At 38.8% G+C, this 12,240-nt stretch overlaps 1 protein-coding gene across 4 annotated transcripts in view; it reads left to right on the forward strand.

Annotated features, from left to right (window-relative positions):
- The window catches only part of ZMAT4 (zinc finger matrin-type 4), a 2,593,958-nt gene that overhangs the window by 527,847 nt on the left and 2,053,871 nt on the right, over positions 1-12,240 (forward strand). The gene's annotated exons all lie outside the window — the stretch shown is intronic.

The raw sequence follows: 12,240 nt of genomic DNA on the forward strand, positions 1-12,240 counted from the left end.
CAAGTTCGGGATAGACCACATTTATACCCAGAAAAGGACTGGTTTGAATTGAACTATGTAGTGAATACCATATCGGTCCAGCTCCATTGTTGCTGTAGAATTAGAAGTGCCTAAAGAGCAATGATAAAAACAAAATACATACCCCCAAATGTGTGGTTTCAGGCTTAAACAAATCCACTGGTAAACAATGTGGGCTGGGCCGTTCCCATTTTTCTGTTGGATTAGTGCATCAAAAACCTGTGTATGCAGAAAACACAATAGGGGGTATTTCATAAGGTGTGGGTTGATGGTTGGACTTTAAATTGCAATGTTTTGTAATAGAAGTTTTTGTAATGGCATTTTTTAAGATTGACCTTTTATGGTGTTTTTACATAAATATAGCTATTGATTGATCAATCGAAGCTGTAGTTTTCAGATACACTAACACAACTTTAAAATCCTCTACCAATATTACCAGGGATTGTCATCGATGATGGCAAACCTACTATGTCATTCCTGTATGTAACAACTTTCCAAGCCTTGCCCTGGTCAGGAGCACATATAGCTGCCCAAAGTTCTTCTCTCCTTAAATTAGGGGTTGCCAGGGGTCTAATCAAATCCACAAAAATTATTGTGACAATCAATGTCTGTAGTAACTTGATTATTTTTACTTTGCAGAACCTCAATGTTCAAAGTAACTAAAAGTGGATTATGATCCATTAGATGCATTTCATGTACCAAGCGCGACTGTGCAATATTCATAAGGAAATAGTTGTTATGAATGTAAGAATGTAATGTTTTTTAAGTGGGTATAGCTGGGATATCATTCTGTAGACAGCCATTCAAATCTCTAAATCATCTTTTTTCAGGCAAATTAGCAAATTAAAGTGCATGACCATGTCAACGCCTAATTGAAGCTGTCTGTTACTCAGTCTCACCCTCAGTCATGTGGCTCCATTCATACTTTTGCTACGCAATTAATTTAGGCTTTTGGCAAGTTTCTTTCCGACATACCCCTGTCAATCTGTGGATAATTACTTTGTGGATTTGGACCTACCTCACTCAGTGTTTGATGGCGGTTAGACATGGTTTCTCTTAAGTTTGCAGAGATTTGGGGTTCCATGACTTCTTCACCACTCTACCACACTTGGCCATCTCGAGATTGGCTCTCTGTGTATGTTCATGCTCATCTGCCACTCATCAAGTCTCTGACTAGTTAGCCCCCTAGCTCTGAGTAGCCATGCTCATTTCACAATGTATGCAACGTCTATGCTATTCTGCTCTTTCCAATACCTGTGGCCTTCCTGGTCCATTCAAATGGTCAAATAAAAGGAAAATATATACTTGTCATTTCTCTCTTGCCTACACATGGGCAGTCCAGCACCGAAATGCAATGGCAATTCCTTTGTGAACAAGAGTACGAAGAGCAACCCCATACACTTGGTTCAGCCTTGTTGGGCCTCATCAGTGAGCTGGAGCTGTGCCTCTCTGAGCACAGTGAGCAGGGAGTCCACGTCTGGGTTCCCCCAGGTAACTCAGGGTGACCAAACCCACGTTCCTTGCAAACATGTTTCACAAATGGTAACAGGTGCCGCTCTCCAGATAGAAACTGCATGATAACCTGTTCAGTGTTTTTTCCCAATATAAGAGTATGCAGCCATCTGCTTTTTGCTCACTCTACCATTCACAGAGGGGAAATATCGATTTGCATATCAGTTTTTGTCCCACCCACATGGGCAGTCCAGCACCAAAATGCTATGGCAATTCCTTTCTGAACAAGTGTACCGACAGCAACCCCATACACGTGTTTCAGCCTTGTTGAGCCTCATCAGTGAGGTGGATCTGTGCAATCCTTGCCATTCAGTAAAGTAGGGTGATTGTTGTACCACATATCTGACAGTGTGTTATTGTTGTACCTGAAAACCGCAGAATGCATTAGAGGCAATGGGCCTCATTACGGTTTTGGTGGTATCTCTGCTATAATACTACCAAGATACAACCAAACGGTTACTGCCTGGTCTGGAAGTATCACCACTGGAGGTATTTCCATTGGGGATTTTCAGCGATATTACATCAGGCGGAATTAGCGAATGGCAATACCATGGATATTTGGAGGTAAAGTGGGGGAGTTAGCTCCAACTCGGAGCTGGAAATAACTACTCCACTTTACCTCCAAAAATCGACAGTATTACTGTCCGATAAATCCATGCGGGATACATGGAGGTAAACGGAATTACCTCCACTTTTTTTCCCGCACCGCCAAACTTGTAATGAGGCCCAATATCTTTTTAACTTTAGGATGACCCTTATTTCTTCAAAAGTGCTTAGCAGTAGAACATCATGGACAGAAAGCTCTTTGGTTACCTGGGGCAGTATTGCATCACTCCCTACTTAATTCACAAGGAATTTTACTGAGAAAGCTGTCAGGGTACATTCAGCAGGGCTGGCTGTATCCCAGGTGGGGTAAGTGCTCCTCCCAAAGTTCACTATGTTACTCCATCATCAAGGTATAAAACAAAGTAGGGGTTGTAAATGTGGACTGCTTGAGGAACTGTCAGGATTGCCTTAACTAGACATATTCCTTTAATGGCTTTTCTTGTTTGTCGCTCACCAGTGCTTGCAAGACTGTTTGTGGCTTCTCTATGCCCTGTCCCTTTAAGTTTCTACTGACACTCAATCCCTCATTCATCTCCTCCTGAGACATTCCCTGTCCACGCCCTGGCTTCACCAGGTTATTTGCTGGCATGTCCCTCCACACTGTGGATAATCACCTTGTGGGATGGCACAGACTCCCCTACACCCCTTGGCCATTGGACATGGCATGTATGCAATTTAGACAGTATATGACTTTAATGTCTCCTCCACCACTCCAGCACAGTTGTCATTCTCTGGATCGGATCATGGTATGTTTTCTCTCTCATCTGTGGCTAACCAGGTTTACAACTAGTCAGGATTCCTCGCACTGCAGTTTGCATCGGTATGGCACAAATCTCCCTAACATCTATCTTCTTCTTCTATTTACACCACAACAATTCAGGATGTCAAATAAAATAAAAAACCCTTTTCCTGTTGCAGATGATTTCCTAGAGGAGTTTCGCCACACATGCACCGAATACCATCTACACATCTTATTGTGCAGCATGGGAAGTGGGGCATCAGGGTGAAAACTCCACACTCTGATGTAGTTTAATGCATGTATGTCTACTGTGATAGAAAGACTGCTTGTAAAGTCACGTCCATCCCAGTACTTGGTTATTTGTGCCTTTCATTCTGACCCATTATACTAAGGGTGTATGGTCCTTTACCAAAGTGAAATATATATCCAGAGGCATGCACCTAAGATTGGAGGAAGATGGCTGAAGGCACACTATTTTAATATAAAGACAATGTTATTGCAGGCACCCTTTACTAGTGGAAAAACAAGTTGTTGAAGTCATTTGTGCCCATACCCGAGTACCCATAATATAATGTGGGAATGTGGGTGGAGCCAATCATTAGAGTAATCAGGGTGCACACAAGTTTAGAGATGCTGCTGAAATTGCATGTGAGTTAGGGGGGAGGCTGGACCCTCTATTTACAGGGTATGTTTGACCTTGATAAAGGGACTATGAGGAGAAGTTCCTCTCTAGATGAACCATGGGAGGATGTAATTGACCTGACGAGACATGAATGATCGCTGGGATCACATAGACCATTTCCAGCAGGTAAATAGCAAGGAACCATACATTTACCAACTGTACGCTGTCCCTGTTTTTCTACATCAAACTGCAAGCAATATGTACAGTCTATGATAAAGACAGCAATGCAAACGAAATGCATATCATTTAGGCTAGGCATTCTGCCTCTGAAATAATGTTTAAGGTGATAGTGCGGGGTGGCAGATGTGTGTTGGTATACAATTGTGACTGGAAATCAAGGTCAAAGATGAACTATTTCCCTTTCATTTGGCCTTCCTTTCAACTGCTTAGTATCAGAATGGATAGACCCTTATTGTGGTCTATAGGATTGTGTAGCAAGCACTGCTGTCAGCCCATGGTACTTAATCAATTGCTAGCTTAGTTTAGGGAGAACAGAAACTGCAGTCCAAGCTTGTGAAAACCAGCTTAAGGGGGTATGGAATTGGAGGGTAATGAGAAAGGGTTTTATATTGTTCCTACTGTTGTCATTCTGATTAGTGTATACAAATGTGAGGAGTAGTACACTCAGAAAGAACATGCATAAACCATGTTAGAAGAGAAGCAGAAATCCCGAGAGAAAATGTGGAGGAGAGAAAAATAATACACTTATCAAAAATATAAGAAAAATACAAAAGAGATGAGACAGAGAAAAGTTTAGTATGACATAGATTTAAAATATTAGCAGAACATTCAAAGATAGAGGTTTGGTTTTGATGATTGCCAAGGACAAAAAACCAAATGTACAAAGGTAAGATTGGAAAAGAGTTGATAAATTACTTTTTTTCCAAAGGTTTGCTAGGATATGGTAGAAGCCTATGCCTGCACATATAAGTTAGGGATGAGTCAAGTGAGGGTTTTTTTTTTTTTAAAGAGGAAACCCAAAGGCGAATGTAAAAACCTGGGGCACAATGCAAACACCAGGAGATATACTGAATTTGGAAACATCATGGTGGTGATAAAGGGATAACATGGATTTGAAAGGAAAAAAAAGCTGATGGCATAGATGAACATGCAGGTTTAGCCCACACAGAGCAATGCAAAAGCTCAGGCTCATTGAGAAGGCAAAATAAGAGGAGAAATGTTGTGTTGAGAGCTGAAAGCTTAAGGATGGCCTGCAGATTAAGCATCAAAGAGACATTTGACTGATGTGTACCCACAATGCCTAATAGATGATTGAAAGTAGATTGATTTTCAAGTACTGTTAATGCTTTGGGTCAGAGTTAAGACAATGAGTGTATAGTAATTGACACCACAACAAAGCAAACATAGGGCCTCATTACAAGTTTGGAGGTAGCTTTGCCTGCAATACAGGCAGGCAACCTCCAAACTTGCACAAAAATCCAGCACCCACGAATGTACAATTACCGGGTCATTACGGACCAGCCGGACCCGGTAATTGCCCATCCGCAAGTGCCGGAATGGGATGTTCCCATAGGGCTCAATGGGAATGGGGAGGTCGGATGCACCAGCACCGTTTATCATGGTGCCGGTGCATCCGACATGCTGTGCTCGCGGGTGCCTTTCAGGACGGACCTGGCGGAATGAAAGGGACCCGCGAGCACAACTCAGAGTTTGCCAGTCCAGATACAACAGTATTGGAAAGCTTACCGGTACTGTTGTATCTGGAACGGAAAGCTCGTAATGAGGCCCACAGTTTCTGTTTATTTTCATTGTGCCGGTGGTGCTGAATGTTTTATGAGGAAGTATGAAATAAGATAGTTTGCCAAGGGTTTGGACCTTTCTTAGCAGGGGACAGTTTTAACAAGTGAAAACTATATAAACAACTAAAGAGATAGAAGATGCAAGAAATGATTTTACGTGTTCAATGGTAAGGCGAGAAGAATCACATTTAAATAGTAATATGGTGTTAACACTAGATAAACAGTAAGGTAAGATCAAGTAAGTATGATGGTTTAGAAAGCTGGACTGATTAACACCCACAGCATATGATCTTTTCTTCCACTGAATCTCTTAAATTATGCTAAGAAGGACTTCAGTGCAAGAATGAACCAAAGAACAATGCATTTGGCTATTAGGAAAAACAAGCCATGTCTCTAGGAGAGGAAGTAATTCATTTGTCATGACATGATGTTAAACAAATATATTAAAGGTGATTTAAAAGTAGTTGCCAAATAATTCCAATGAAAAAGAAGTATGGAATCTAATGGGAAAAAGAGGAAGGCAGAATATTATCAAAATCACCCATACAGAAAGATATAGGGAGGAGTTCATCAATACTACATGGACCATGAAAGGACTTTTTCACTTCCTTTGAATGGCGATATCTGCAGGAAAAGTGAATGTTTACAATGTGATTCCTTATGACTGTCTGCTTAGAGTTTTCTAAATGTTGGTAACATGCACACGCTTTATGACGATGTTAAAATATGCTACATATATTTTCATATTTGCATCTGCTAAACACACAATATTATGTTTTTTTATTTAAAAAAACACAGAATGTATCCATCTTTTTAAAGGCACAGAATTCTCATAACATGTAATGTTATGAACAAGTAGCAGCACTCCAACCATAATAATTATTCTAAATTTGTTTTTGGTTTTTCAAGGAAAACCATTACACAATATTACACAAAGAATAATCATTTTTTATCATTTAAAACATTTTAAACATATATGTCTTCACATTTGTTGTTTACAAAACTCACAAAGCTTACATCTCCTAAATGCATTTGATCTCGTCAATTCATATTAATGCCCAAATAGAACTATCTCTCCTGAATACATGTGATCTCGTAATTTTGTGCTGTTCACTAATTTAGGTTAAACACAAGGACAACATTATTTGTTCCCGAAACACCTCTTGCATTAGACATTCATCTACAAACATTTGTTAAAACGCTGTCTCCATTTTCTCTAAAAACAAATTTCATACTACATATTCCATGTCAATAACCAAATAAAACTATATTTTCCGTCCACACCCATTTAGATGATTCATAACATTTGGTCTCGTCAGCTCATATTGATAGCCCAATAGACTGATAAATCTGCTTTTCATGAATACATTTAGTTTCTTACATTCATGTTGATAACCAAATTAGGCTTACCTAATGGGTTCTTTATAAAATCAGACAAACAAGGAGAAGTCATAAATAGGCATTAATCCACAAACATTTGTTAAAAAGCTCACTATTGCCATTTTCAAGGAGACAGATTTTCCATTCAATATATTCCACCACATTATTCCGGAAGTACTCTTTCCGTATTGGACACCCATGTTCCAAAATACTCCAATCTTTTTTAATGTAAAGTTTCACATTAAAGTAATAAATGTCTTAATGTTTCCTTGAAAGTAGCATTTTTACAAAAAATGACAAGGCGTTTGCCCCCCTCCCAACCTTTCTCTAATTTCAAGATTTTCCACAGTGGCCAGTACGTTGAAGCGAAAGTGCATAACATTATTCCTCCAATTACCATTGGGGAATCTATACAAATATGGTTCCAATAGACCCATAGACTTCCAATTAGATACCAGATGGTTATATAGTGGAGAAGACATTACTTGCACATTTGTTTCCTCCCAATCTGAGTACCTTAGTAGAGATTTCACTTTCATGGGATTCTGTATTAAAAGGTCCATACCAACTCCAATCTTTTCAAGTGATAATATGGAACTTTCATACATAGAAGTTAACAAGGATTTTGTTTTCCTCAATTTTAGTTGAGAACCCAAGATTGCACATAAATTGTTACCTCAGATAGTAATCAACTTCCAAAAAAGTGATTTTCTTTTCCATTCAACAAAACTAGTGAGAAATTGTAAACCCATTTCATACCTGATGGCCGAAATTCAGATGCATTTTGGAAGAAAGTACAATAAACCTCTCCAAATTTTTGCTCCCATCCTATTAAAACCATTTTGAGTGCATTTTGGAAAACATTCAAGGCCATAACTCATTTTAGGAATAACTTTTAGGTTATAGAATCATAGCAGTGGTTGCCTACAGTATCTACAGTACATCCTGTTTACTCTTTTCATTAAACACATAATTGAGAGCATGCGTTCTTCCAATACATTCCAATATTTATGTATTTATTTATTTATTTACATATTTATTTATTTATTTATTGCATTTGTTGTACGCCCATACCCTGAGGTATCACGGTGTGAAACATTTGTACATAGAAACTTGGTGGTTACAGGTACATAGAGATTTATATGTTCATGGTTAAAGTTACAGTTGTATTGCAATGATAAATAACGTGGTGATTGATAAAGACAAAGAAGAGCATACAGGAGAATTAATGCTATGAGAAATAATATGGTAACGAATATAGCATACAGGAGAATGAATGCAATGAGAAATAACGTAGTAACTAATAAAAACAAAGAAAAACATATAGGAGAATGGTACAGTTTCAAAGAACCGGATTTGGCCGAAGGCTAATCCCTTAGGACTACCTCTTAGTTCCAGTCTGAGGATGTGGAATGCAGGTGGTAAAGCTGTCACTACCGTAGACAAAGATGGGGGCAGTGGCTGTCTGGCATGCTGGGCATATGTAGGATTCAATATTTGTAAAATACCCAAGTTTTAAGGAGTTTCCTAAATTTGGTTAGTGATGGTTCGTTGTTGATGTCATTTGGGAGGGAGTTCCATACTCTGGGTGTAGCTGTTGGGAAATTAGAGTTACCTGTTCTCGAGTTCTTGAATCTCGGGATGTTTAGTAGTGTATTGTCGTTGGATCTAAGCACTCTGGTCATGGTTTTATGGTTGATGCTTTTGTTAAGATAGTTGGGTGCGTTACCTGTGACACATTTATGTGTGATTGTGAGGGTTTTGTGCAGAATCCTTGCTTGGATAGGTAGCCAGTGAATTTCTCTTCTGTGTTGAGATATGTGTTCACTCTTTTTTTATGCCTAGAGATGCTCTTAGTGCTTTATTCTGCAGTAGTTACAGTTTATTTAGTTTTTTTTTCGAGGTCCCTAGTAGTAGTATGTTGCAGTAATCAATCTTGGCAAGTATTAGGGCTCTGGCAAGTGTGATATAGTTGTGTTGTGAAAGGAAGGGTCGGCTTAATGCAATCAGTTTGGCAGTATATGCAGTGGAACAGGAGAGGGCACTAATGTGTTTACTCATCGTAAGACTGGAATCCAGGTAAACGCCTAACGCTTTTACTTGGCTGGATATCGGGATGTCGGTGTCGTCTATGACCATGGCTGTGTATTGGGGGTGAAGTTTGGCTAGTTTTATTGGGGTGCCTACACTCAGAATTTCAGTTTTTTCACCATTTAAACATAGGATATTTGCTGCCATCCAATTCTGGATGATAGAATAGAGTGTATTAACAAAAATGGTGTCTTGTTCGAGATTGCCTGAGATGAAGATTAGTATTGGGTTATCGTTAGTGAAATTCATGTTTAGAACTCTGATTGCATCTAGGGCTGCAAACAGAAATTTTGTGTATGCATTGTAAATCGTTGGTGATAGACATGAGCCTTGGGGAACTCCCAGCGGTACCTGAATGGGGTCCACTGAGACGTCTCCTATAGCTTCCCTGGAGGTACGATCAGAGAGGAAGGATTTGATCCATGCGATTGTATCTTTGGAGAATTGAAAGTTGTTTGCTAATGTTAGGCTGAGTTTGCTATGATCTACCAGATCAAATGCCACAGAGAGGTCAAGTAATAAGAGTATGCACAGTTTTCCTGAATTCCTAACCGCATCCATTTGATTTTTTAGATCCAGCAATGCTATCTCTGTGCTATGGCCAGGTTGGAAGCCTAATTGTCTTTCTCCTAACAGGTGGTAGTTTTCAATTTGAGATTGCACTTGGGTGTAGGCAATTCTGTCTATGAATTTAAGGCAGAAGGGTACTGTGGTGCTTGGTCTATAGTTGGTGGGGATCGTGGGGTCTAGAGATGGTTTCTTGAGAAGCGGGGTCACACAGGCTTCTACAATGTTAGAAGGGATAGAATTTGTGGCAAAGGAGGCATTGACAACATTTGTGGGACTAATGTGAGGGCACAGTCCTTGACTAGTTTGGCTGGGAATTTATCTCCTTTGCAGTTGGACGGTTTGAGGGAGGCTATCGTTTTTTGGACTTGGTCGAATGTCACTGGGGTGAAATAGAATTCCGGTAGATTGGGTGACTGGAGCGCACGTTGTGACGAGGTTGGTTCTATCTATGAGGAGATTCCTAGTATTTCTCTTTGTGTTGTGCTTTTATTTTGTAAGGTATTTATTCTGGATGCAAGTGCATCTTGGATTGTTGTACACCATGCTTTGTTTATTATGGCTATGCTGGGTGGGGTTAATGGGAGTTTCCATTTCTTTCATGATGGCGAAGAGCTCTTTGCTATTAGAGGTGGTGTTTGTGATACGTTTGTTTAGAGAGTTTGCTTTTTGTATATACATTTCTTGTTTGTAGGTTTTAGCTATTGCTAGAAATTCATTTTTTGCATCGTTGGTAGGATTTTTTCTGAAGAGGTGTTCTCGAGATCTTTTTTTCTTTCTGAGTTCAATAAGAGTATCATTAAACCATGTATTGCTACGTTTCTGTTTAGGTCTTTTAGAAATCTGGTAAATGTGTTTTTACTGAGAATTGGAATCATAGATTTCTTCTCAGTTATACTCAAACCATTCCTGTCGATATAATCTGTAAAGCTGTTTATCATCCTCTGTAAACCAATCTGGGTTTTGTCCATTAAGAGAAAGTCATCTGTGTAGGTGCACCAGTTTATTTTCACCCCCTCTATTTGAGGTGAAATAAGTGATGCTTGGTCAAACGGGGTCCCTGCATCGGATACAAAAAGATTAAATAGTGTTGGACCAAAACTACAGCCCTGCAGTAGACCATTCGATGTACTTATAGGGACCTATAATTTACCTTTACTATTCAGACAAAACTGAATAATGGATCCCTCATGCAAATGTATCAAAATAGCCAGCACATTCCTAGGCATTATAAATAGAGATAGTTTTGACCATAATAGCACCCTATCAACTCGGTCAAAGCTTGTGATAATTCAATACTAGCCACAAATAAGGGGGAGCATTTTTTTCCAGGCATTTTCTTGCATTAATGAAAACAGCAACCCTCCTAGTTCAGTTCCCATTCTCTTCCTAAAGCCAAATTGCTTATATTGGAATATTTGGTTCACTTCAGCCCATTCTTCTATGGGTTTTAGGAGTAAACCAGCAAATATCTTGGAATCAGCATCCATTATCGCTATTGGCCAGTAATTTTTCAGATCATTTCTATCACCCTTCTTATACACAGGAATGATATGATATTCTCCAATGAATTAGGTATTTCTTTAATAGAGATACTATCAGAGAACAGCATATAGAGTGCATTCACCCACATCCCTGGGTTTGCCCTGAAAATTACATTTGCGAGACCATTTGGCCTTGCGGCTCTAGAAGGATTAGATTTGCTAATTTGAGTCATTATCCACGCCTCGGTCAGGTTACAATTCCAATCATGTTCATTTATTTCGGACATTAAGGGAGTTGGGGCAAATTTCAGTGGCCTAATCAAACTTCCTCAGATACATTATTTGCTTGGGATGTCATTTGTGGTGATTCCAAAGCATTTATTAATTTCCAGAAGTTTCTTGTCGAACCATCTTTTAATGCAGTCAACATTGCTTCATTGTCTGCCTGTAACATTTTTCCCGATAAGATTTAAGGCAATTTTTCTGTTTTTTGTTTTTCCCTTTTAGTTCTAATAGACTTCTCATCCCAACAAATAGGAAGATTTTTGATTTTACAAGTCTCTTTGTTACACCAATTTTTATGCAACTTCACATCACTATCAAAAGCATGAGTATGGGGAGAAGATGTTGTCATATGATTTGAGTTAATAGTCATACTTATAATTTTCTCTACATAGGTATTGAATTTAGCACAACTGAATAACTGCTATCTTTCCTCCAATTGTAGTTTATGACATTCCAAATAAAAACCACATTTAATTTTTCCACATTTCCCACGTGCCATGTTATTCTATTTTTCTTTAACATTTACTTCAAAAATTTCTTTGTAGCAGCTCCTATTGGTGGATTTGGCCCTGATGTTTAGTATGATTTGTAAGATTCTATGGTCACTAAAATGTGTGTCAGTCAGAGTAAAATATTTACATACATCAAATAGTTTCCCTGACATGAAGATGTGATGTATCAATTGATTTTTGTATACCATTTGACCATGTATATGCATCCTTATTACTCTCTAACATAGAATTCACATGTAAAAGACCTCAATTCAGAAACAGAGTGAGACATTTTTGTCCATGTAGAACTTTCCTTGTACATCCCATTGGCGCCCCTTCAATGGAATATCCTTCCTCCTCCTTTACCATGGACACAATTCCTAAATTCAGATCCTGATTTGTACTTTTGTTATATGAAATAGGAATATGGGCATTCAAATCTCCACCACCGTAATATGTAAACCTTTGTATGTATTAGTGATATCTGAGAAAAAGGAACCAATCATCTTAATTGTAGCTGGCAAATTGCTGAAGGGGTTCCATTAAATGTTAAGAATCAAGATGTGTACTTGGACTCTGTTAGATATCATTTCTACAATCACTGCCAGGAAACCAATTATCAGTG

This window comes from Ambystoma mexicanum, chromosome 10 (genome assembly GCF_040938575.1).
Source record: "Ambystoma mexicanum isolate Mex_15411 chromosome 10, UKY_AmexF1_1, whole genome shotgun sequence".
NCBI lineage: Eukaryota > Metazoa > Chordata > Amphibia > Caudata > Ambystomatidae > Ambystoma > Ambystoma mexicanum.